Source organism: Phoca vitulina, unplaced genomic scaffold (assembly GCF_004348235.1).
Source record: "Phoca vitulina isolate PV1807 unplaced genomic scaffold, GSC_HSeal_1.0 scaffold34, whole genome shotgun sequence".
Taxonomy (NCBI): Eukaryota; Metazoa; Chordata; class Mammalia; order Carnivora; family Phocidae; genus Phoca; species Phoca vitulina.
Window position 1 is genome coordinate 7,025,534 of NW_022589737.1, and position 27,669 is coordinate 7,053,202.

The window sequence follows — 27,669 nt, forward strand, 5'->3', positions numbered from 1 at the left end:
GCCTCTCACTAACCAAGGGGTATTCCCGGCATGGTGGAGGCAGATAATGCATCCTGGGGCACCAGTCTCACCAGAGCACACATGCTCAGGAAGTTACCCAGCCTAACCAGTTACATAGATCTCTCCTCTCCTCGGAAAAAGAGCCAATGCAGAGGGTGTTGCAAAAATACGATTCCACTCATGTTTCCTCACAGAATTAAGAAGATGAGACAAGGTCCAAATAGTCCACATTGCTATTTTGTTTATTCATCTGTTTTTTTTTTTTAATTTTTTAAATTCACATATAATGTATTATTTGTTTCAGGGGTACAGGTCTGTGATTCATCAGTCTTACACAATTCACAGTGCTCACCATAGTATCTACCCTCCTCAATGTCCATCACCCAGCCACCCCATCCCTCCCACTCCCTCCACTCCAGCAACCCTCAGTTTGTTTCCTGAGATTAAGAGTCTTTTATGGTTTGTCTCCCTCTCTGGTTTCGTCTTGTTTCATTTTTCCCTCCCTTCCCCTATGATCCTGTCTTGTTTCTCAAATTCCTCATATCAGTGAGATCATATGATACTTGTCTTTCTCTAACTGACTTATCTCGCTTAGCATAATACCCTCTAATTCCATCCACGTCTTTGCAAATGACAAGATTTCATTTTTTGATGGCTGCATAATATTCCATTGTATATATATACACCACATCTTCTTTATCCATTTATCTGTTGATGGGCTTGTAGGCTTTTTCCATAGTTTGGCTATTGTGGACATTGCTGCTATAAACATTGGGGTGCAGGTGCCCCTTCGGATCACTACATTTGTATCTGTGGGGTAAATATCTAGCAGTGCAATTGCTGGGTCGTAGGGTAGCTTTATTTTCAACTTTTTGAGGAACCTCCGTACGTTTTCCAGAGTGGCTGCACCAGCTTGCATTCCCACCAACAGTGTAGGAGGGTTCCCCTTTCTCCGCATCCTCGCCAACATCTGTCGTTTCCTGACTTGTCAATTTTAGCCATTCTGACTGGTGTGAGGTGGTATCTCATGGAGGTTTTGATTTGGATTTCCCTGATGCTGAGTGACGTTGAGCACTTTTTCATGTGTCTGTTGGCCATTTGGATGTCTTCTTTGCAGAAATGTCTGTTCATGTCTTCTGCCCATTTCTTGATTGGATTATTTGTTCTTTGGGTGTTGAGTTTGATGAGTTCTTTATAGATTTTGGATACTAGCCCTTTATCTGGTATGTCATTTGCAAATATCTTCTCCCATTCTGTCGGTTGTCTTTTGGTTTTGTTGACTGTTTCCTTTGCTTTGCAAAAGCTTTTTTTCTTGATGAAGTCCCAATAGTTCATTTTTGCCCTTGCTTCCCTTGCTTTTGGTGATGTTTCTAGGAAGAAGTTGCTGTGGCTGAGGTCAAAGAGGTTGCTGCCTGTGTTTTCCTTTAGGATTTTGATGGATTCCTGTCTCACATTTAGGTCTTTCATTCATTTTGAGTCTACTTTTGTGTGTGATGTAAGGAAATGGTCCAGTTTCATTCTTCTGCATGTGGCTGTCCAATTTTCCCAACACCATTTGTTGAAGTGACTGTCTTTTTTCCGTTGGACATTCTTTCCTGCTTTGTTGAAGATTAGTTGACCATAGAGTTGAGGGTCCATTTCTGGGCTCTCTATTCTGTTCCATTGATCTATGTGTCTGTTTTTGTGCCAGTACCATACTGTCTTGATGATGATAGCTTTGTAGTAGAGCTGGAAGTTCGGAATTGTGATGCCGCCAGCTTTGCTTTTCTTTTTCAACATTCCTCTGGCTATTTGGGGTCTTTTCTGGTTCCATACAAATTTTAGGATTATTTGTTCCATTTCTTTGAAAAAAGTTGATGGTATTTTGATGGGGATTGCACTAAATGTGTAGAATGCTCTAGGTAGCATAGACATTGTCACAATATTTGTTCTTCCAATCCATGAGCATGGAACATTTTTCCATTTCTTTGTGTCTTCCTCAATTTCTTTCATGAATATTCTATAGTGTTCTGAGTACAGATCCTTTGCCTCTTTGGTTAGATTTATTCCTAGGTATCTTTTGGTTTTGGGTGCAATTGTAAATGGGATCGACTCCTTAATTTCTCTTTCTTCTGTCTTGTTGTCGATGTATAGAAATGCAACTGATTTCTGTGCATTAATTTTATATCCTGCCAATTTACTGAATTCCTGTATGAGTTCTAGCAGTTTTGGGGTGGGCTCTTTTGGGTTTTCAACATAAAGTATCATATCATCTGCAAAAAGTGAGAGTGTTGCTTCTTCATTGCTGATTCAGATGCCTTTTATTTCTTTTTGTTGTCTGATTGCTGAGGCTAGGACTTCTAGTACTATGTTGAATAACAGTGGTGATAGTGGACATCCCTGCCATGTTCCTGACCTTAGGGGAAAAGCTCTCAGTTTTTCCCCATTGACTATGATATTCACTGTGGATTTTTCATAGATGACTCATGATATTGAGGTGTATACCCTCTATCCCTACATTGTGAAGAGTTTTTTTTGTGCTTTTTTTTAAAAATTTTATTTATTTGACAGAGAGAGACACAGCGAGAGAGGGAACACAAGCAGGGGGAGTGTGAGAGGGAGAAGCAGGCTTCCCGTGGAGCAGGGAGCCTGATGTGGGGCTTGATCCCAGGACCCTGGGATCATGACCTGAGCCGAAGGCAGACGCTTAACGACTGAGCCACCCAGGCGCCCCTGTGAAGAGTTTTAATCAAGAAAGGAAGCTGTACTTTGTCAAATGCTTTTTCTGCATCTATTGAGAGCATCATATGGTTCTTGTTCTTTCTTTTATTAATGATTGATTTGCGGATGTTGAACCAACCTTGCAGCCCAGAAATAAATCCCCCTTGGTCATGGTGAATAATCCTTTTAATGTACTGTTGGATTCTATTGGCTAGTATTTTGGTGAGAATTTTTGCATCCGTGTTCATCAGGGTTATTGGTTTGTAGTTCTCCTTTTCGATGGGGTCTTTGTCTGGTTTTGGGATCAAGGTAGTGCTTACCTCATAAAATGAGTTTGGAAGTTTTCCTTCCATTTCTATTTTTTTGGAACAGTATCAGAATAGGTATTAATTCTTCTTTAAATATTTTGTAGAATTCCCCTGGGAAGCCATCTCACCTGGGCTCTTGTTTGTTGGGAGATTTTTGATTACTGCTTCAATTTCCTTAGTGGTTATGGGTCTGTTCAGGTTTTCTACTACTTCCTGGTTCAGTTTTGATAGTTGATAAGTCTCTAGGAAGCCATCCATTTCTTCCAGATTATCTAATTCGCTGGCATATAGTTGCTCATAAAATGTTCTTATAATTGATTGTATTTCTTTGGTTGGTTGTGATCTCTCCTCTTTCATTCATGATTTTGTTTATTTGGGTCCTTTCTCTTTTCTTTTTGATAAGTCTGGTTTATCAATCTTACTAATTCTTTCAAAGAACCAGCTCCTAGCTTTGTTGATCTGTTCTACTGTTCTTTTGGTTTCTATTTCATTGATTTCTGCTCTGATCTTTATTATTTCTCTTCTCCTGCTGGGTTTAGGCTTTATTTGCTGTTCTTTCTCCAGCTTCTTTAAGTGTAGGGTTAGGTTGTGTATTTGAGAACTGTCTTGTTTCTTGAGAAAGGCTTGTATTGCTATATACTTCCTCTTAGGACCACCTTGCAGCATCCCAAAGATTTTGAACAGTTGTGTTTTCATTTTCATTTGTTTCCATGAATTTTTTAAATTCTTCTTTAATGTCCTGGCTGACCCATTCATTCTTTAGTTGGATGCTCTTTAGCCTCCATGTATTTGAGTTCTTTCCACCTTTCCTCTTGTGATTGAGTTCTAGTTTCAAAGCATTGTGGTCCGAAAACATACAGGGAATGATCCCAATCTTTTGGTACTGGTTGAGACCTGATTTGTGATCCAGGATGTGATCTATTCTGGAGAATGTTCCATGGGCACTAGAGAAGAATGTGTATTCTGTTCCTTTTGGATGGATGTTCTGAATATATCTGTGAAGTCCATCTGGTCCAGTGTGTCATTTAAAGCCTTTATTTCCTTGTTGACCTTTTGCTTAGATGATCTGTCCATTTCAGTGAGGGGCCTGTTAAAGTCCCCAAAGATTATTGTATTGTTGTCAATGTGTTTCTTTGATTTTGTTATTAACTGGCTTATATAACTGGCTGCTCCCATGTTAGGGGCATAGATATGTAAAATTGTTAGATCTTCTTGTTGGATAGACCCTGTAAGTATGATGTAATATCCTTCCTCATCTGTTATTATAGTCTTTGTTTTAAGGTCTAATTTGTCTGATCTAAGGATTGCCACCCCAGGTTTCTTTTGATGTCCATTAGCATGGTAAATGGTTTTCCACTCTCTCACTTTAAATCTGGAGGTGTCTTTGGGTCTAAAATGTGTCTCTTGCAGACAGCATATCGATGGGTCTTGTTTTTTTATCCAATCTGATACCCTGTGTCTTTTGATTGGGGCATTAGGCCATTTACATTCAGGGTAACTATTGAAAGATATGAGTTTAGTGCCATTGTATTGCCTATAAGGTGACTGTTACTGTACATTGTCCCTGTTCCTTTCTGGTCTATGTTACTTTTAGGCTCTTTCTTTGCTTAGAGGACCCCTTTCAATATTTCTTGTAGGGCTGGTTTGGTGTTAGCAAATTCTTTTAGTTTTTGTTTGTCCTGGAAGCTTTTTATCTCTCCTTCAATTTTCAGTGACAGCCTAGCTGGATATAGTATTCTTGGCTGCATATTTTTCTCATTTAGTGCTCTGAATATATCATGCCGGTCCTTTCTGGCCTGCCAGGTCTCTGTGGATAGGTCTGCTGCCAATCTAATGTTTCTACCATTGTAGGTTACAGACCTCTTGTCCCGAGCTGTTTTCTGGATTTTCTCTTTGTCCCTGAGACTTGTGAGTTTTACTATTAGATATTGGGGTGTTGACCTATTTTTATTGATTTTTGAGGAGGGTTCTCTGTGCCTCCTGGATTTTGATGCCTGTTTCCATCCCCAAATTAGGGAAGTTCTCTGCTATAATTTGCTCCAATATACCTTCTGCCCCTCTTCCTCTTCTGGGATCCCAATTATTCTAATGTTGTTTCACTTTATGGTATCACTTATCTCTCGAATTCTCCTCTCATGATCCAGTAGTTGTTTATCTCTCTTTTTCTCAGCTTTTTTATTCTCCATCATTTGGTCTATATCACTAATTCTGTCTTCTGCCTCATTTATCCTAGCAGTTAGTCTCCATTTTTGATTGCACCTCATTTATAGCCTTTTTGATTTCGACTTGGTTAGATTTTACTTCTTTTATTTCTCCAGAAGGGGATTCTCTAGTATCTTCTATACTTTTTTCAAGCCCAGCTAGTATCTTTATAATCGTCATTCTGAACTCTAGTTCCAACATCTTACTAATGTCTGTTATTGATTAGGTCCCTGGCAGTCAGTACTGCCTCTTGTTCTTTTTTTTTGAGAACTAGTTTTTCCATCCTGTCATTTTGTCCAGAGGAGAATAGGTGAATGAGAGAACAAAATGCTAAAAAAATGGTAAAATGGTAACAATGACTGCAGAAAAATATACACTAAACAAATCTGAAGAGGCCCAAAACTGGGGGGAAAAGAAAGGAAAAAAAAAAAAAGAATATGATCAGTTTGGTGAATATAACACAGCCACACACTAGATTTTGGGTGTATTTTGGTCTGTTAGAAGAAATTGCCTCTCAAAATTTTAAAGAAAGAAAAACATATATATAGAAAAATAAGGGTAAATATGATGAAGGGATGGAATATGACTGTAAAGATGAAAATTAAAAAGGATTTTAAAAAAGGAATTGATAAGGTAAGAAGTTGGTTGAAAAAAGAATGAAAAAAAAAAGAGAGAATGTGATCAGGCGGGAGACTAGGACAATGTCATACACTAGATTTAGGGTATATTTTGGTCTGTTAGTAGAAACTGTATCCCAAAATTTTATTTTATTTTATTTTATTTATTTATTTATTTATTTTTAAAGATTTTATTTATTTATTTGACAGAGAGAGACACAGAGAGAGAGGGAACACAAGCAGGGGGAGTGGGAGAGGGAGAAGCAGGCTCCCAGCAGAGCAGGGAGCCCGATGCGGGGCTCGATCCCAGGACCCTGGGATCATGACCTGAGCTGAAGGCAGACGCTTAACGACTGAGCCACCCAGGCGCCCCTGTATCCCAAAATTTTAAAGAAAAATAACTTATATATATACAAAAAATAAGGTTAAATACAATGAAGAGGCAGAATATGACTGTAAAAATGAAACATTTAAAAGATTTTAAAAAAGGAATTGATATTATTTAAAAAAGGAAAGAAGAAAAATTCAACTAAAAAATAGAAAAAGAGAAAAATAAAGAGAATTTTAAAAATTAACTTTGAAAGACTAAAGAATCATGAGGGAAAAAGCCATGAATTCTATGTCCTGTATTCCCCTAGTGCTGGAGTTCTGCAGTTCTCATTGATTGGTAAACTTGCTCTTGGCTGGCTGTTCTTACTGATCTTCTGGGGGATGGGCCTGTTGCAGTGATTCTCAAATGTCTTTGCCCAAGGTGGAATGCAAAGCCCTTGCCAGGTGGGCTAAGCAATCTGCCCTGGTTTGCTCTTGGGAGCTTTTGTTCCCTGCAAGCTTTCCATACAGCATTGGAGGACGAGAGTGAAAATGGCGGCCTCCCAATCTGCCCCAGAGGAGCCAAGAGCTTGGGGCCCCACTTCTCAGTGCACCCCCAGAGAAAAGCAATCACTCCCTCTCCCCAGTCTCTGGCCGCACTCCATGCTCACTGGCCTGTGACTGAGTGTTTCTATCTCTGGCACATGACCCCATGTGGAGTCTCCAAACCCAGCAGAGTCCTGCGGTGCGCTCCTCCCCAGGGAGGAGGGGGAGTCTCCCTGGATCCACAGTTTGTTGGGTCCCTGCTGGAGGAGCAGTGGCCCGACTGTGCCACGGATCACGGTTTGTGGCAACCCCTAGCTGAGAGCCCACTCCTCGGCTCCGTCTTTGCAGCCGGTTTCCCGCTCTGATACCTGGGAGCTCTGTTGCACTAAGGCACCCCCGGTCTTTCTGTGACCCTGAGGGTCCTAAGACCACACTGTCCCAGCGAGTGTTTCACCCCCCGCTTAGCTGCCTGAGTGACATGTCCCTCAGTGGAGCCGACTTCTAGAAGTTCCGATTTTGTGCTCTGCTGCTCTATCACTTGCCGGTAGCCGGCTGAGGAGGCTCCCTCCCCCCAAGTTCTGTCTTTCCAAATATCACCTTGGATTCACTTCTCCGCATGTCCTACCTTCCAGAAAGTGGTCGCTTTTCTGTTCAGAGAATTGCTGCTATTCTTTTCTTCGATCTTCTGTTGAGTTCGTAGGTGTTCTGAATGATTTGATAACTATCTAGCTGAATTCCTGGGACCAGAAAAATCTAGGTCTCCTAATCCTCTATTCATCTTTTTTTAATTAAATCATTTACCCAGCTAGCCAGTTACCTGATTGACCCGTCCCCCTGAGAGGGGAGACCATATGGCCAGTGCTGAGCAGGCTCAGACTACTGTTTCCCTCCTCCTTTTCTACTGGAGGTGGAGAACTCAGGGCATTAAGGTTGAAGGGAAGAGGACGGGATGGATCTGTAGGCCTAGCCCATCTTTGGAGATGTGATGTGGTCAACACAGCAGGGACTCTCTTCCATTAGCAGCAGAAGCACTGAGTTCCAAATGATAAAACACCGTCTCGGGCTTCCAAGGACAGTGAGTTCAGCTTTCTCTGCATGAGTTCTTAGGCAAGTATCATCAGAATTAGGTGTTTACTTTGTAGGCTCCAGGGCTGTGGCCACTTTTGAGCCCTGGCTTTGTTGGTCATGAGATTTCCCTCATAAGAGAGGTCTGCTAAATTCAGTCAATAGCCTGTGGGTGGAAATAATAGCTTCCACATGCAAAAATCTCAAAATTCTGAGCTTCATGAAACTGAATTGGAGCTTCCTGAAGTCTCCTGTTCATTGTTTCTTTTCCAGTGCTTTGCCATTGATCCCTGGGACGATTGGGAACACTGGCCCTTCACAACTTTGCTCTGCAACCTCATGGTCAGTATGATGAGTATCACTGCCTGCTGCCTCATGTTCCTCAACCAATGTTTCATGAGTCAGGATTAGGTCAGAAAGGATGGTCTTTGAAGAGACACCATCTGTGGCTGTCCCTATACTCAAAGTCCATAGCTTTTTGTGGGTGGTGCATTTGTTCTTGGTGCTGTTGTTCTGTGTCCTGGCCTCTGGTTTTTGTGGATGCTTAGATTGGGAATGATGCTTCCTTTCACATTTCTTGGAGCCCTGGTGACTCACATGAAGAGGTCCTCTAAAGCTTGTTCCAAGCAAAACAGAGGACCTACCACTCTGAATAAACTGGAAAAATCCACCACCTCCAGTTGTAAAGCTTATAGAACAAGGCTGGTCATAAAAAATGTAGTTTTTTGATAAAAGGCATCTTCAGAATTCTCAAAATGCTGGATGCATCTCACTGTAAGACTTTTATCAATTATGTTACCATTGTTTATGATCACAGGAAAATGCAGTTTGGCCTTTATGTGATTCTGTAAGCATATTGCTGGACATGAAAGACTCAGGGTTCAAGCTTTGAGCAGCAGCCATTACATAGATGACAAGCTTAGAAATGAAGATACCAAGATGCCAAGGCTTTGGTCATATTTGCCCCAGAATCTATCTAGGCTAAGACTTTAGTCTTCCCAGGCATATGCATCAGCACTGACTGGGACGTGTTCTGGGCCTTTTGTCATCTCCATCACCCAATTAACTGTGGTAGCAGTTTAACCTGAAGTTATTAGGCCTCCTTTGGGCCCAAGCCCATACTCTTTCATAATTTCCTTGTAATTCAGTCAGAAATATCAGTATTTTCAAGAAGCGGGCTTTCTTATTCTGTGGGACTCCTGTGGTAGGCAACCTGAGCTCTTCAGGTGTCCAATGGAGTTTTTCTATGAAGGTGATTATCCCAGATGCAGCCTTCTCCAGCACCATCTGCACACACACTTGTGCCGAGAGGTGCTCTTCCGCGTTCTAAGCTTGGGCACTGCCATCTTCCCTCCAGCCCCACTTCTGCCCTGTGGAAGTGTCTTAAAACTTGGACTGGAAGAGAATATGGACCCTGCTCCCTGCATTTCTAAGAGAGTCATGCTGTTTCTCCTTGATTCTAAGAATATCAGAAGAAATATGGAAATTCTGTTGGTAGTGGTGTAAAATAGTGCAGGCTTTATTAAGAAGTCTGGGGTGAAATGCGAGGACTGAAGTGGACACATTGCTAGGTATCTTCCATATTCTCCAGGAAACTATCTTTTTCTTTCCATTCTCTATCTTCCTATGCCATTTCCAAATCTATTTCTCATAATCTCCCCTCAAACTGACCCCAAGTTTTGCTGTTGTTTTTTTATATATTGTTTTCCTATAGGCATTTAATTTAAAAGAAGTTATTAATGTCTACTAGATTTTTGGTATCATGCTAGTTGTTGGTGATACTGATTTGGAAAAGGCATGGTGTCTGCTCCAGGGCAGATTGTGTGTGTGTGTGTGTGTGTGTGTGTATGTGTGTAAAATACCCATATATAATAATATGTGCATTATATACATATATATAACACATATATACAATAACTTATAATATAATTGTGAATATATAATATATTAAAACATTATTTATATCCTAGCCGTAATATATATGATTATTATACCCCATCTTGACAGTTTATCGAGCATGGTAGGCAGGATTCTGAGATGACCCCCATGTTTCTCTTCCCAACTGTGTATACACTGAGTGTATTCTCCCCCCCTTGAGTGTGAGTGGGGTCAATAAATACAATGGGATACTACCCCTGTGATTAGGTTATTAATCAGTTGACTTTGAATTAATCAAAAGGGAAATTATTCTGGATGACATTGATCTAATCAGGACAGTCCCATCAAGATAAGGTGGAGTGTCAGAGAGATGCCCTCCTGCTGGCTGGCCTGGAAGAAAGCAGCCTATGGAAGGGACCACAGGACTGTGTTCATGGCCTGGAACCTGAGGAAAGACTCTAGGACCAGAAAGTGATCCCTAGCTGACAGCCAACAAGAAAACAAGACTCAGTCTTTCAGTCAGTCACAAGGAAATAATTCACCCAGTGATCTGAGAAAGCATGAAAGTGATCATTCCCTAATTGAGCCTCTATATGCCAACATGGCCTGCTGACTCCCCAGCTTCAGCATTGTAAGATCCTGAGGAGACCAGCCAGCTAAAACATAAGGACTCCTGACCCATGGAAAGCATGAGATAATAAATTTGTGTTGTTTTAGGTGCCAATTTTGTGGAAATTTGTCCTGCAACAAGAGAAAAATCACACATGGCATTTATACCAAACACCAGGGGATCACAGAGGAGGGGATAGTTATCTCTACCTGGGAAGGTGTGGGCATGTTATACAGAAGAGACGATAGTTGAGATGAGACTAAAAGGAAGAGTAGAGGTTTGCCAGACAAAGGGAAGAGATATTTACTGTTGTGATATCATCTAAGATATGTTTGCAGAAGAGCAGGTACACTGCTATATCTAAGGTGTCGGCTGCTGGGTGCCTTGGTGGCTCTGTCACTTAAGCAGATCATGATCCCAGGGTCCTGGGATCGAGTCCCACATTGGCGGGGGGGGGTCCTGCTCAGTGGGGAGTCTCCTTCTCCCTCTCCCCCTCCCCTCTGCTCATGCCCCCTCTCTCTCTCTCCAATAAATAAAATCTTTAAAAAAATAAAGGGTGGGCTGCCTATGCTCACTTTAGTTCTTTCTTAATACAACCATTTCACAATGATATTTGTGCACATTTCCATGGATAAAGCAGTGGAGTTACCTTCACCTTAGCCTCCCATATCATTGATGTCCCACTATATGCTGTTGTCCAGCATTTCCTATAACCCTTTCCTTGGCATTGGTCCACATCTATGCATTTTTAAAAAATTTTTTATTGTTATGTTTGCATTTTTTAAAAATCAGAAGTGTGTTGTAAATGCATGCAGCAAATAGTTGAGTGGACATCTTTACCTTGTCTCTAGAGATTTTGCTCTTCTTTCTGACTCTCTCCATTCTCATACGGCTAATGTGGTACCTCAAACTCATAAATTTAGCAACGCAAAGTCACACACTGTCTTGTCAAATACGATGTCTTTATCCGAGAATGGTATAACCTGATTGTGTGGCACCTTCAATATGCCTTCCTTCTTCATTTCAGGTGAATAAATGCTGTGTGATCTTCCTCCCTTTTATTATACGATTTTGGTTCTCATGTATCATTCTGTCAACGATGACTCCTGGACTCACTGCACAATTCCCACAAGTGTGTTAAAGCCTAGACTCAATAGTGCTAAGAACTTCCAATTCCTGACATCTCCTGTCATGCCATTTTTAAACAAAATAGTTAATAGCCATGGTGTCATTGACTTTGTCTTCTTCCGTTTTTCCAAAATTGCTCTGAAGCCTTCCACCAGGCTTGGAGTACTTAATCGTCAGTGAATTCTTCATAAGTGTCAGTGGGAGACCCATCTGTTCCAAGAACTTTCCTTTATCTCAGTAAATCTATTAAGCTTCTTACCCCTCAGGCACTGATTTTTGCCCCTTACAACCTCAATTTCTTCTTCCACAGCAGCATCCTAGGGAGGACACTGATGTGCTTCTTCATTTCTTCCTTCTATCCATTTCTGTTTCCCCTTGGGAACATCCATTCTTATCACTCACACTAACCCTTGACTTTTCACACAACTACACACACTTTCTTAAGGAGCTGGAGAATTCATTTTCAAAAGTCCCTGAACTTTTTTGGGGGGGGGGCATAAGAATACACATTTCCCCACCTTCTGCTTTCTGGAATAGTCTTCTCCTCTTTGTATTATTCCAGCTAGGCCAATAGAGCACCTACTTGCCGAAGATGAATTCATGGCAGGCAGGATAAATGAGGAGGTCATATTTTTGGCTCCAAATATAATTTTCTGTCTCTGTTTTAGGTAATTGTGTGGTCGCCGAGAATTGTAGCAAGTTTTTTCTATTACTTGCCATTAGGGACATTCCTCAGAGCTGTTCTTGTGGTTTCCAGGAATGCATTAAACTTAGGGTGAAGATAATTTTGCCTCAGTGTTCAGTATGAGTGTGTCATTAATGATCTGAGTGCTGTTGTGGGCTACTTCCTTCCTAGGATGCCTGTGGCTTTTAGAGCAGAGTCAGATTTCAAAACTGCTGAGAGGAGCTCAGCCCGATGGACAGATCCTCTGGTGACTCAGGAGAAAATGAGTATGTGTCCCGTTTCCCTTTCTCTTCCTCTCACTTTCCTGCCAATCCACAAGGCTTAGCAATGTACATCTCTCTCGGAGTTTTGTTTTTCTGGAAGTTAGAAATAGTAAATCCAAAGGTTCAGGCTTTCCCCATTTGCTGTAAGCCTTGCCGTGGCTTCCATTTCAGTGTCCCTGGATTGTAACTCAGCACAAGGCTCCTACAGATTAGCTGTAAATGTGTCCCCTGAAGTTAGATATGGAGCATTACTGCTCAACTGCGGTTGGCACCTTTATTTATTAGTTCACTTGGTTTATGGTTTAATATCAGGGTGCTTTTTGCTGTGTACAGCACTTGCTTAACAGGGAAAAAGATCATGTGTTTCCTCCCTGGAGGTGAGCTTCTCCACCAGGCAAAGATGAAATTTTGGCAATTTTTAGACAACACGAATCAACAAAACTGGAAAGGTTTTCTTTTTCATTTTCCCTACTCGATAAATCCCCAAAGGAAAACATTTGCCCCCGTGATTTCCCTCTTCCCTCCACTCACACTACCTGAAAGTATGAATTTAGGGAACATCTCTTCCAGATACCCATTCTGATCATCTCTTCTCTCCCAAAAGAATAGTCATTAGGCAACACTTGGTACATGGTACATACGGCAGCTCTGTCTAACTTAGACACACCCTGAAGAGAATTTCATTTACTTGGCTTTTTTCCTCTAAGACTGTTGAACTTAGGATATACAGGAATATAGGAATTTCAGTCAACATAATGCCAATAGCAAAATGAAGACTCTGTGCCAGATAAGCAAGGGTGACGTGAACTTGATATTGAGCCAGTACAAGTTTTGATGGGAGTTATATATAACAAGTGACTATTTGGGACTGTGTTAGTAAGGATAGAATAAGTGCTTTGAGACAACGATAACCCACACTGCTTGATGTGTTTCCAGCAAATTCCATGGGTTGGAAATTACACTAAAAAAAGTTCCTTTCTAGAACAATAGTGGTGCCTTCTTTATTTCTCCACTTATGCCTCTCTCTATCAAGGTAATGGTTGGTACCTTGAAGCAATATGCAACAACAGGCTTGGGTGGAAAGCCCACTCTTAATCTGGTCTCAGCCCCAGGGCCCTGTAACTTTGTTTAATTGAGTAGTTGTAATGGGCCTTTGTGGCTCAAAGGCTTTTAAAGTCTTATTTTACATTGTTTGTCCTCTAGAAGCAGTTCCAACCCTGTGTGATTCTAAATTTCTGATACTTTTATTCTGTTTCTTTCTGTCTGCAAACTAGCTCACTCTTTCTTGTAATACCTTGCCAAACACAGCAAGGGAAGATCAACATATGCTAGCATTCTGGCTCATTCCAACCACTTTCCCGAGATGCACAGGCTCAGTAGACACTTGGTCTGCCTTCCACGCTAACAAGGGTGACAGTTTTACCAAATGTTTCACTACAGCAAGCAGGGACTTCCAGCTTGCTAGATCTGTCTCCTCACTGCCTACCACAAAACTGCTAAGTTCCTGTCAGATAGTTTAGATTTTTTTTTTTTTTTTTAATAGCAGCATCTACTTCAAGGCCTTGATTTTTGTATTGGTTCAAGTAATACTAGCTGTTGCATCAAACAAATCCCCACATTTTAATGGCATAGCAAAATGAAAGTTATTTTTCCTTCATATCAATTCCAATGCAGGTGTTCCTAGGTCATGAAAGGGTGGCTTTCTGCCACATAATGATGTAGGGATCCAGGTTCCTTCTGTCCTGTGACTCCACTGTCTTTGGGCCTCCAAGTCTTCAGCCTCCAGCCAGCAGAGGAAGGAATAGGGAAGGGCACTGTGGATCAGCCTTAGAAGTGGTGCATATTACTTACGCTCAAGTGCCATTTTGCTGGAACTTAGCAAAGGGCTGCACCGAAGTGTGAGGAGACTGGAAATGTGGTCTCTGTCTGTACAGCCACGTCCTGGGGACAACAGTACAGTAAGACAGGTCAAATCACAAACTTTTGGTGTCAGAAGCTGCTTCTGCCACATGTGGAGAAAGGTTTTTAAAAAAATTAAGTTATATAGAGAGAAAATAAACATTCATCAAACTTGTGTATATATTACATAATATATATGGTTAAGTATATTTACTTGTATACTTATGTATATAAGTATTAGATTGATATCATATATTGTAGTATATACATTAAATAGAACATTTTCAACAATACCCTCTAGAGGTGGAGTTCAACAACTTGATTTGAGAAGACTTACCATCAAGAAGAAACACGGGTTCGTGAAGAAAACACACACACACACAACACTGTAAATGAAGATCTTTTCATGAACAATATGATTCTCATTCATCCTCATGATACAGGGGCTTTTTTTTTTTTAGGTTTTGAAATACACAAACCATGAATTCCCATACTCAATTTTTTATGAGCAAATGCTTTCCCAAACGCAATTCTGGTGTTAGTTTTCACTGAATCATGTAGTATGAGATTCTTCTCTCATGCCTACCATTTTTAGGAGGAGTTTGAAGTAGATGCCTGTTCTGCACAGTGTGTTCTCCAGTTCTGTGTTCTTGCTTCAAATTATGACATTAAAAAATTGAAAAAAACTTTAGTCTCATTTTTGCAAAAATGGTTCCAAAAAGCATTGTTTGTAATACTGTGAGTTCACTCTAATTTCCTGGCAAATTGATATGCTCAGATATTACAGGTGCTACCAACTTCCTTGGTGCGTCAGGAATTTTTACTTTGTATTAAGGTAATGACAAAGTTTATCTACAGTATATGACTGTGAATGCTCCTGCATGCACTCCCATTAATAGAAACACCATCATTTTTACATTAATCATAAAGGGAATTGATAATTGCCTATGGGACTTTTTACCTATGAGCAAAACTGTTTGACCCAATTATGTTTGCATGGTGATGGATGAATATATTGAATCATGATAAATAGATCACTGGTGGATTTCAGGGGGAGAGAAGAACTGTCCCAAGAGAATAACCCATGAGTGAGCAAGTGCTAAAAAATTTAAAAACTGATAATACTGTCATTACATCACCTGTCACAGCTCAGAAGTTTAATCCCATTCAATGCAGGAGATGAGAAGGTAAACCTGGTATGTTCAGTAACATTAAGCACCTGTCATTCAAATCCCAGGATCCACATGGATTTGTAGGAAGCTACAGACACCCTCTACAAGGAGCTGAAATCTGCAATGCTAGCTAGTGACTGGCTTTCCAGAAGGTTAAACTGAAGCTAAAGCAACTGGCTCTGTGCATACTTATGCTTTGCAAAAAGATAAGCTGCCAGTCTTACTTCAAAAGCCATCAGCTACATTCTTTTAAACTTGAAGTTTAAGATTCTATTTAGAGTTGATAAAGTTGAGCAAGAAATTTAAGAGTGACTGATCAGACTTAATTCCTCAGTGAAGTCCCTTTTCACACACTTAACTATTCGAAGGCTGAGGGGTTGTTGTTTATTTGCAATGGCTTGGAATAGATGGCAATTCTAAGGTAGAAGAAAGATCATTTAGCAGTAGTCAGGAATGCTGCTTCTACCACAGATTTCAAGGTCCTTAAATTTTATACTCATTTATAAAATCAAGAATTCAACCACATATTTTTTAAAAGATTTTATTTATTTATTTGACAGAGAGAGACAGCGAGAGAGGGAACACAAGCAGGGGGAGTGGGAGAGGGAGTAGCAGGCCTCCCGCTGAGCAGGGAGACCGATGCAGGGCTCAATCCCAGGACTCTGGGATCATGACCTGAGCCTAAGGCAGACGCTTAATGACTGAGCCACCCAAGCACCCCCATATTTTTTTTAAATCCAGTAACTAACATATCATGATAGTAAAACTCATATCTTGATTATATATATGTGTGTGTGTATATATATATATATATATACATATATATATAATCAAGATATGATTACACACACACATATATATTTAAGTCTCATTTTATCCTCCTCTTCAATATTGGCTTCCTTTCCCATTGGCTTCCTTTCCCAAACTTGTCATGAGTACTTCAAGTTTTGCAGTCAACTAATGTGGTAGGGAGAATTCGAAGATGGCCTCCCAGATTCTCACCCTCTGGTGTACATGCTTGTGTAATCCGCCATCTTTGAGTGAGGGCAGAACCTATGAATGTGATGAGATAGTCTATTATTGCTCCCTTGGTTAGGGTATGCTATGTGGCAAATTGGATTATTGCATTATATTATTTTCCATCATGGAAGACTAGAGAGGGATAAGAAGTCAGACAGATATGTTCTCGTTGGCCTGGAAGAAAGCAAACAACATTGTTGTGAATGGCCCACAAGGGCTATGTGCCAAAGATCCAGTCAGCCTCCAGGAACTGGTAACTAGAAAGAACATGGGTGCCTCCCTCCTACAGTACAGGAAATGCTTTACGCCATAGCCAATGAGCTCAGAAGAGAACTGGGAGTCTCAGTTGAGATCTCAGCCCTGGCTAGGCAGATTATGCTAAGTCTGTGATAATGTCTTATGCATCAATAGAAAGTTAATACAACTATAAATAAAATTTCAAATTAATGTTCAATTTATTCTTCTATTTCATTTTATATTCATACATTCTTATAAAAGCTGTTTATTTAGAACTTGAAAGATGACAGATGGTGTGCTAAGTACCAGCGATACCACACAGTCTCTGCCCTTAAAGTATCATAGACTAGTAAAGAAACTAGGTATACAAGCAAAATCTGTTGAGAATGGATCATATTCTTTTTTTTTTAAATTTTTTTATTGTTATGTTAATCCCCATATATTACATCATTAGTTTTAGATATAGTGTTCCATGATTCATTGTTTGTGCATAACACCCAGTGCTCCATGCAGAACGTGCCCTCCTCAATACCCATCACCAGGCTAACCCATCCTCCCAACCCCCTCCCCTCTAGAACCCTCAGTTTGTTTTTCAGAGTCCATCGTCTCTCATGGTTCTTCTCCCCCTCCGATTTCCCCCCCTTCATTCTTCCCCTCCTGCTACATTCTTCTTCTTTTTTTCTTTCTTAACATATATTGCATTATTTGTTTCAGAGGTACAGATCTGAGATTCAACAGTCTTGCACAATTCACAGCGCTTACCAGAACACATACCCTCCCCAGTGTCCATCACCCAGTCACCCCATCCCTCCCACCCCACCCCCCACTCCAGCAACCCTCAGTTTGTTTCCTGAGATTAAGAATTCCTCATATCAGTGAGGTCATATGATACATGTCTTTCTCTGTTTGACTTATTTCGCTCAGCATAATACCCTCCAGTTCCATCCACGTCATTGCAAATGGCAAGATCTCATTCCTTTTGATGGCTGCATAATATTCCATTGTATATATATACCACATCTTCTTTATCCATTCATCTGTTGTTGGACATCTTGGCTCTTTCCACAGTTTGGCTATTGTGGACATTGCTGCTATAAACATCGGGGTGCACGTACCCTTTCGGGTCCCTACTTTTGTATCTTTGGGGTAAATACCCAGTAGTGCAATTGCTGGATCATATGGTAGCTCTATTTTCAATTTTTTGAGGAACCTCCATACTGTTTGAGAATGGATCATATTCTTTTTTTTTTTTTTTTTAAAGATTTTATTTATTTGAGAGAGAGAGAATGAGAGAGAGCGAGCACATGAGAGGGGGGAGGGTCAGAGGGAGAGGCAGGCTCCCTGCCGAGCAGGGAGCCCGATGCGGGACTCGATCCAGGGACTCCAGGATCATGACCTGAGCTGAAGGCAGTCGCTTAACCAACTGAGCCACCCAGGCGCCCAAGAGAATGGATCATATTCTTAACACATAGTGCCCTAGGAGTTGCTCGTACTGGCACAGCCAAGCACAAAGAGTAGTAAATACGTAAAGTAAATCTTCCTATGGGATAGAGGGATCAAGGAAAGATTCTATTATAAAATGCAACTTGAGGTAAGTGTTAAAGAGGAATAGATGTTCTTCAGGTGGAAATGGGAGAGAAGAGGATTCTGAACAGAAAAGGTCTATGACTAATCACACAGAGATATTTTTCTAGGCACTTTAAAGAGTTAAGTAAGTGAAAAGGATAAGGCTGCAGTGGAGGATGAAGAAATGAAGATGAGTCTACAGAGAAGTCTGAACAGAAAGACATCTTACAGACATGCTACCCAAAGAGACCTTATGGGGTGGCAGGCTAAGTAGCAACCAGAAACTTGCTACAAGTGCAGAATCTCAGGCCCCACCTACATCTACCAAATCAGAATCTGTGTTTTAACCACATTCTCAGGTGATTCAGAGCTACTTTCCTGGTTTAGAGCCTCTTGATGCGGACAAGTCTGGACACGATCTTTTAGATAAAGGGAAGATTTTGAAATATTTTAATGTGAGTAGTAACACAATCAGACCTATCTTTTAGAAAAAACATTAGAGGCAACGGGAAGGATGATGAAAGACACATGTGACATAAAGCAGAGGAACCAGTTAGAACATTATTCTAACACTCCAGGCAGGAGAACAAAGCAGGGACAGTGAATATAGAAAGGAGTAGACAAATAAAACAGATTTTAAGGAGACAGAATATCTAGAATTTGAACAACAGACTGGGGACACTGAGTTGTTTAAAATGAACCTCAAGTGTCTGGTTAATACAATTATGTGGGTGAAGTGGTCATTTTAAAATGTAGTAGATACAGGAGAAATGATGAGTTTTATTTTGGAAAGACTGAGTTTGAGATGCCTATGGGACTGAGCTAAAGATGTTTAGTAGGAAGTGGATATGATAGGACCTATCTAAGGATAGGACTTTAGAAAAGTCTGGATCACTTCTAGGTCACTAGAAAAGGCAGGGTCATTACTTTGCATGTCAGGGACTTGTAGGGTGTATCTGAAGTTATGAGTGAATGAGTGATTTCTGTTCAATGTTTTCTTCTAAAGTTTTTAAGACACTGGAATCAAGATTTCTACCAGCACTTGATTTTTCCCTCTTCCATCTTATTAAAATAATACTTAGGAAAAGGTATATAGGATATATATCTATATCTATCTATCTATCTATCTATCTATCTATCTATCTATCATCTATATATCTATATGTCTCTCTCTATATATATGTATATATATATATATATCTAATATTAAAAGTTTTAGAATGAGCTAAGCACACCCAGCAGCCTTGTAGATTCTGATAGGATTCTGACTGCTGCTAGGTGGAAAGTGATGCTGGCCAGGAGGAAAATCCACCTCTCCATCAATTTTCATATACCTTCTTCTTCATGGATAAATACAAAAAGTGAAGTAATAACCATAAGAGACTTGTGAAAAGATTTGGTAGAGTCTTTATTGTACTTACAAGATGAATATGATTATACCCATGATGTAAGGGAGGAAACGCAATTTAAAAAAAAACTTACACTACAGGAAACAGAAAACAACTTTGGAGAGTATCTTATATATAATTTCCATAAAGGCAAAAAAAGAATTCACTAGCTCTATGGAAAAAGCAATAAAATAGAAGATGATGTAACAGCAGATTGAGTTAAAAAGAGAGTTCCATTATATCAAGAAATATTTAAGGAAAGTAAAATTCAAGAGAAGGAGTATAAGACAGAAATAGCAATCTAAAATTTAATCAGTGATGCAGAGATCACATTTGGGAATGTTTTTTTTTTTCATTCCAAAATTAAAAGATGAAGAACAAAGAAATGAAAGAATTAAAGCACAGAGAATAATTTTTATCTAAGGAGAATTTGTGTCCTATAAGAATATACCATACCAATTGAGAACAACATACATACAAAACCTAATCATTCCTAAGCTGCATAAATATTTTAATTTGAAGAAATAGCACATTTAGTAAATACGAGTTGAGATAAATGAAAAAAAGAACACAATGATATATGAACCCAATCTAAATATGTTATATTATATGTTAATTTATAATTGTTAAATGCTTGGCAACATAACAAATGCTTAATAAGGTTCTGTTGAATTAATTAATAAATATTACAAGAAACAAACATCAAGAAACTAATAGTAAGGCTTCTAGAGTATTGCTTCTGGCCATGAAAGATTAATTGGTATCAGAATTTTTTCCTGCTGTAAAAACTAGAAAATGGAACATAATATATGAATCAATGTTTTTAAGACATTGGACAACAATCACTGAAGACTATGATCCCTGAATAAATGAAAACAGATGAGGTAAACTCTACGATCCACTCAGCTTTCAGCCTAGAAGCACTTTCTGGAAGCACATCATTTTTTTTAAATTTTATTTTATTATGTTATGTTAGTCACCATACAATACATCATTAGTTTTTGATGTAGTGATCCATGATTCATTGTTTTTGTATAACACCCAGTGCTCCATGCAGTACATGCCCTCCTTAATACCCACCACCAGGCTAACCCATCGTCCCAGCCCCCTTCCCCCCTAAAACCCTCAGTTTGTTTCTCAGAGTCCATAGTCTGTCATGGTTCATCTCTCCCTCCGACTTCCCCCCTTCATTTTTCCCTTCCTACTCCTAATGTCCTCCATGCTGTTCCTTATGTTCCACAAATAAGTGAAACCATATGATAACTGACTTTCTCTGCTTGACTTATTTCACTTAGCATAATCTCCTCCAGTCCCATCCATGTTGATGAAAAAGTTAGGTATTCATCCTTTCTGATGGCTGAGTAATATTCCATTGTATATATGGACCACATCTTCTTTATCCATTCCTCTGTTGAAGGGCATCTCAGCTCTTTCCACAGTTTGGCTATTGCGGACATTGCTGCTATGAACATTGGAGTGCATATCGTCCTTCTTTGCACTACATCTGTATTTTTGGGGTAAATACCCAGTAGTGCAATTGCTGGGTCATAGGGTAGCTCTATTTTTAATTTTCTGAGGCACCTCCACACTGTTTTCCAAAGTGGCTGTACCAACTTGCATTCCCACCAACAATGTAAGAGGGATCCCCTTTCTCCACAACCTCTTCAACATTTGTTGTTTTTTGCCTTGTCTATTTTTGCCATTCTAACTGGTGTATGTTGGTATCTCAGTGTGGTTTTGATTTTAATTTCCCTGATGGCTAATGATGTTGAACATTTTTTTCATGTGTCTGTTAGTCATTTGTATGTCTTCTTTGGAGAAGTGTCTGTTCATGTTTTCTGCCCATTTTTTGACTTGATTATTTGTTTTTTGGGTGTTGAGTTTGAAAAGTTCTTTATAGATCTTGGATACCAGCCCTTTATCTGTAGTGTCATTTGCAAATATCTTCTCCCATTCTGTGGGTTGCCTCTTTGTTTTGTTGACTGTTTCCTTTGCTGTGCAGAAGCTTTTTACCTTGATGAAGTCCCAAAAGTTCATTTTTGCTTTTGTTTCACTAGCCTTTGGAAATGTATCTTGAAAGACGTTGCTGTGGCCAGTGTCAAAAAGGTTACTGCCTATATTATCCTCTAGGATTTTGATGGATTCCTGTCTCACATTGAGGTCTGTCATCCATTTTGAGTTTATCTTTGTGTATGGTGTTAGAGAATGGTCAAGTTTCATTCTTCTGCATGTGGCTGTCCAATTTTCCCAGCACCATTTATTGAAGAGATTGTCTTTTTTATAGACCAATAGAACAGAACAGAGAGCCCAGATATGGACCCTCAACTCTATGGTCAAATAATCTTTGACAAAGCAGGAAAAAATATTCAATGGGAAACACATCATTCTTATTGAGTTTAATACATAGAGATCGGTGCTCAGTGCATTGAGGAGACAGCAAGGAGGACATGGAGAAAAAGAGCTGTGGAAATCAACACGGGAGTCTGCATGACTTCACTGGTGAATACTAAGAGGCACATGCATAGAGTGAACATGGGTGAAGCCAGGAAAAGAGCTAGAAGGGACTTATAAGTTGGATAATTCCTAAAATTCAAAAAGAACTAAGAAATAATTTGAGTTCTGACCAGTTAGAGTGGAGAGATCTTATTGTAAATGTGTGGCATTCAGTGTAGAGAGCAGATGGAAAACAATACAGAAAATAAATGAAACCAAAAGCTTTTCTTTAAAGATCAAGAAAATTGACTATTTGTTTTTAAGAGATTTTTATTTATGAGAAGACTGATCCATATAATATAAAGAAGACAATAACCAAAAGAAAGATGAAAGAGGGTATATTACTAGAGCTCCTACAGATACCAAATGGATAGTAAGGGTTTATAATAAAAACTATGCCAATAAATTCAAAGGCTTAGATGAAATGGAAAAACTCCTTGAAAAAACAAAAATTACCAAAACTGTCACAAGGATAAGTAGAAAATCTGGGGTGCCTGGGTGGCTCAGCAGGTTACTGATACTCTTGATTTCAGCTCAGGTCATGATCTCAGGGTCATGAGATCAAGCCCCGAGTCAGGCTCTGCACTCAGCAGGGAGTCTGCTTGGGATTCTATCTCTCCCTCTCCGTCTGCCCCTCCCCCTCCTCCCTCGCTTGCTCTCTCTCTCTCTTACTTTCAAATAAATACATAAGTCTGAAGAAAAAAGGATAAGTAGAAAATCTGAATAGCCCTGAATATATAAAGAAATTAAATGCATAGTTCCATTTTCCCACAGAGAAAACTCAAGGCCTACATGGCTTCACTGGTTAATTACACTAAATAATTAAAGAAGAAATGATACCAAACCTATAGAAAGAATTTCAGGAAATAGAGAAGTAAAAATGTTTATAAGGCCAGCACTACACTGATAACAGAAGTAAAGAAATTACAAGATAAAAAGAAACCTATAAACCAAAATCACATATAGACACAAAAGTCCTTGACAACATATTAGGAAATTGAACCCAGAAATGAAAATATTAATTCATTATGACCAGTGGATTTTAATACTACCTAGGAATGCAAGGTTGGTTTAACATTTGAAAATTAGTATAACTCCTCATAAAAACAAAATAAAGGATAAAAAAGTCAATAGATGCAGACAAAACATTTGATAAAATTCAACATCTATTCATGATAAAAGCTCTCAGCAAACTAAGTCAAGAAGGTAACTTTCTCAAACTAACAATGGGTATCCACAGAAAACCGATAGCTGTCATCATAGTGGGGAAAGAATAATGTTATCCCATAAAATTGAGAACAAGGAAAGAATGTCTGCTCTCACTACTATTTGTTTTTGAGCTGAAGGTCCTACCTAGTGTAATAATATAAGAAAAAGAATACAATTTATACAGATTAGAAAGAAAGGTGTCAATTGTCCAAATTCACAGTTGACATGATTATGCACTTAGAAAATATGAAGGAATCCACAAAAAACACTAGTGCTAATGTGAAATTAGCAAAGTTGTATGATACAAGATCAATGTATAGAAAACAAGTTTAGGGACACCTGGGTGGCCCAGGAGGTTAAGCGTCTGCCTTTGGCTCAGGTCATGATCTCAGGGTCCTGGGATGGAGCCCCACATTGGGCTCCCTGCTCAGCGGGGAGCCTGCTTCTCCTTCTGCCTCTGCTGGTCCCCCTGCTTGTGCCCTCTCTGTCTCTCACTCTCACTCTCTTTCTCTCTCTGGCAAATAAATAAGTAAAATCTTTTAAAAAAGAAACCAAGTTTATTTTTGTACATTAGCAATGAATGAGAAATGAATTAGAAAATTCAATTTAAAAAAACTCCATTTATAGTGGCATCAAAAAACATGAAATGTTTAAGAATAAGTTTTCCAGGTTTATTGAAATGTACAATGTGATGATTTGGTACATGTATATATTGTAAAATATTTACCACAATAAAGTTAATTAATACATTCTTCACCTCACATTAATTTCCATTTTATTGTGGTGGTGTTGAGACCACTAAAGCTCTATTCTTACAGCAACTTTTAAGTATGCATTAGAGTATTGATAACTATAGTCACAATGTTGTACATTAGATCCCCAAAACTTACTCATCTTATTACTGAGAGTTTGTACTCTTTGACCAACATCTCCCCATTTCCTCCACCCCTCAGTTCATGGCAACCATTATTCTATTTTCTATTTCTATGTGCTCGGTGTTTTCAGAGTCCACACATAGGTAAGAGCATGGTCTTTCTCTGTCTGGCTGGCTTATTTTACTTAGCATATGGGAGGATTTCCTTCTTTCTTAGGGCTGAATAATATTCCATTGTGTATATGTACTACATATTCTTTATCCATTTATCCATGGATGAACACTTAGATTATTTCTATGTCTTTTTTTTATTTTTCAAAGATTTTATTTATTTATTTGTTAGAGAGAGAGAGAGCATGAATCAGGGGAGGGGCAGAGGGAGAGAGAGAAGCAGACTCCCTGCCGAGCAGGGAGCCCGATGTGGGGCTCAATCCCAGGACCCTGGGAACATGACCTGAGCTGAAGGAAGACGCTTAACCGACTGAGCCACCCAGGCACCCCATATTATTTCTATGTCTTGGCTATTGTGAGTAATGTTACAATGAATATGGAAGTGCAGGTATTTATTCAAGACAGTGATTTCATCTCCTTTGGATAGATACTGAAAAGTGGGATTACTGGATCATATGATAGTTATATCTTTAAGTTTTTGAGGAACCTCCATTTTCCATAGTGGCTGTACCAACATCAAGATTGCACAAGGGTTCCCTTTTCTCCACATTCTCACTAGCATGTATTATTTCTTGTTTTTTATAACAACCATTCTGAGAGGTGTGAGGCAATATATCTCATTTTGCTTTTGATTTGCATTGAAAATCAGTTGATTTTCAACAAAGATATCATGGAAATTAAGTGGGGGAAGAGGATGCCTTTTCAATGTATGGTACTAAATAAACTAGATATCCAAATGGAAAAAAATCCATTCATACCTTATATCATGCACAAAACTTAACTCAAAATGAATCATAAATCTAAATGTAAGAGCAGAAACTATAACATTTCTAGGAAAAAATAGGAGGAAATATTTGTGACCTTGGGATACGTAAATATTCCCTAGATCTGGAACAGAAAGTACAAGTCAAAAGGGAAAAAGTATTAAATTGAACCTCATCAAATTGAAATATTTTACTCTTTGTAAGACAATGGCAGGCAAACCACAAATTAGATGAAAATATTCTTCGTGCATGTATATAACAAATGACTTGTATCCATAATCTATAAACCAATCTTACACCTCAATAGTAAGAGGTCAAATAACTCAGTTTATTTAAGCGGCAAAATGTTTAAACAAATCCTTCACAAAAGAAGATTTATGAAATGCCAATGAAAAGTCCCATGAAAAGATATTCAACACCAAGCAAGTCATCAAGCAAATGCAAATTAAAATCACAGTGAGTACCACTTCCCACCTTCTAGAAAGGATGTAATTTTAATGGATTGAAAAATAACATGTTAATGATGATGTTTGAATAGGTAGGACTCTTGTATATTGACAGGAAGAATGTAAAATTGTATAGTCACTTCAGAAAACAATTTGATAGTTTCTCATAAATTAAACAAATATTTAATATATGCCCTATCAATCTCTAAGCATTTACCTAAGATAAATAGATATGTGTCCACACAAAGACTTGCACACAAAAGTTCAGAGCAGCTTTATTCATAATAGCCCCAAACTGGTAATAATCTAAATATCCATCAGAAAGTGAATGGATAAAACATTTGTATTATAGCCACAAGTTGGAATTCCATTGAGTAATTGGCAAGAAAACATTGATACATCAAACAGAAGGTATGGATCCTAAAAAAACATTATCCCATACCAAAGGAGCTAGACATAAAAGACAATGCATTATATAATTCAAATCATATGAAGTTCTAGAATGGGCAAAACTAAGCTATAATGAGAAAAAGGAAAGCTGAGTTGCCTGGCATCAGGGTCAGAGGGAAAGTGAGAAAGAGTTGGTGACATACACTGGGAAAAGATATGAGCTAATTTGGGGAGGTTGTAGAAATGTTCCAAAGCTTGACTGTGGTGGTAGTTACATGAGTGCATATAATTGTCAAAACTCACTGAACTGTGCACTTTAAATGGTCCCATCTTATCATATGCAAAATGTATCTAATTAAAGTTGATTTAAAAGTGAGTTTACAAATGGTTTAAAATTTATCTTTTTGGTCTTTCTGTATTTTCCAAATTCTCTCTTCAAATTCATTTATTAATATTTTCATTAAAATGAACTAATTAAAAGATTATTTTTCCCACTTTATTGCATATGCAATAACCTTGTATAAGTACTCTGCAAGCAACCTGGTCAGCTCTACAAAATATAATCAGGACCTCCAAAAACTAGTCCTTTAACTCTTCCTTACTGTATATATACATATGTAGATTTTCTTTATCCAAAGACATACTGAATTCATCATTAAAAATAAAAACAAAAACTGCAGATGATCAGCCTTTGCATTGGAATCAAGATTTACAATTTTCTTCAATTGCTTGCTGGACCTGATCTGAGCAGTCTTCTCGTCTTGTTATATAAGAGTGTGGGCAGCGACAGGTGGGGTCCAGGCAAGCCAACCACTTATAGACTGAGAGCACCTGAAATGGGGTGAGCCTAATGCTACATAAGAAGCAAAAACCAAGAATTTTAACAAGTGAAATATAGTGTGAAATGAGAGGGAGATAAAAACAGACCAGAAATAGGCTCAAAAATGAGACAGTTGATTCATCCAGATACCCAGGAAAGCTAATTTTACAATTGAGCCTCTGGCAACTAAGGCTAACAAAGAAATTATGTCGTATTACTTAATTATCCTTTTCCACTGAAAGAAAGGATGCCGATTTTCTGATAGAAAATGTGTTCCTGGAGCAGAACTCAAGACAGAATTTATTATGGGGTCAATGAAATTTTGGTAATGAGGTAAATGGCATTGTCAAGAGAATTTTTAAAAAGTCAGCAACTCTGCACAAAGACACTGTCCTTGTGCCCAAGAAGGCAGCGGAGGTGGTACTAAGATGAACACCTGATAAAGATGGTCAATTTGGGACACAAGGTTAAGGCATTGCTTTCTGATCATGTAACTTAATACAGTCATAGTAGCATAGGAGAAAATTAAAGAAAAAAAGTAGTTCATATGCTTATTAAACAGTTTTCTGTAAATTTCAACTATATTAGGCGAGCCTCTGGTTGAGGCCAGGGATCAGACAACGAATGACTGAATTCTCTAACAAGTACCTGTAGTGCGGGCATCCTATGTTGCTGTGATGGCCATATGCTTTCCACACCAGATGGGAAGGAAGATGTCATTCTGCTGTGAAAGCTGAGGAGACAGACAGAAGGCTATTGCACTTTAGAACAGGTGGGGACAGCAGGATTTCTTTCAGGTAGAGCCAGCATTTTCTTCAGGGAAGAGCTTTCTGTCTCCTAAACTACTTAAGCACGTGTTTGGTTAAGACCTCTAAGTTTTACACAACGTGGATAAAATGGCTTTAGCTT

General features: G+C 39.0%; 1 protein-coding gene across 2 annotated transcripts in view; it reads left to right on the top strand.

Annotated features, from left to right (window-relative positions):
- The window catches only part of NTM (neurotrimin), a 953,201-nt gene that overhangs the window by 386,064 nt on the left and 539,468 nt on the right, over window positions 1-27,669 (top strand). The window lies entirely within an intron of this gene.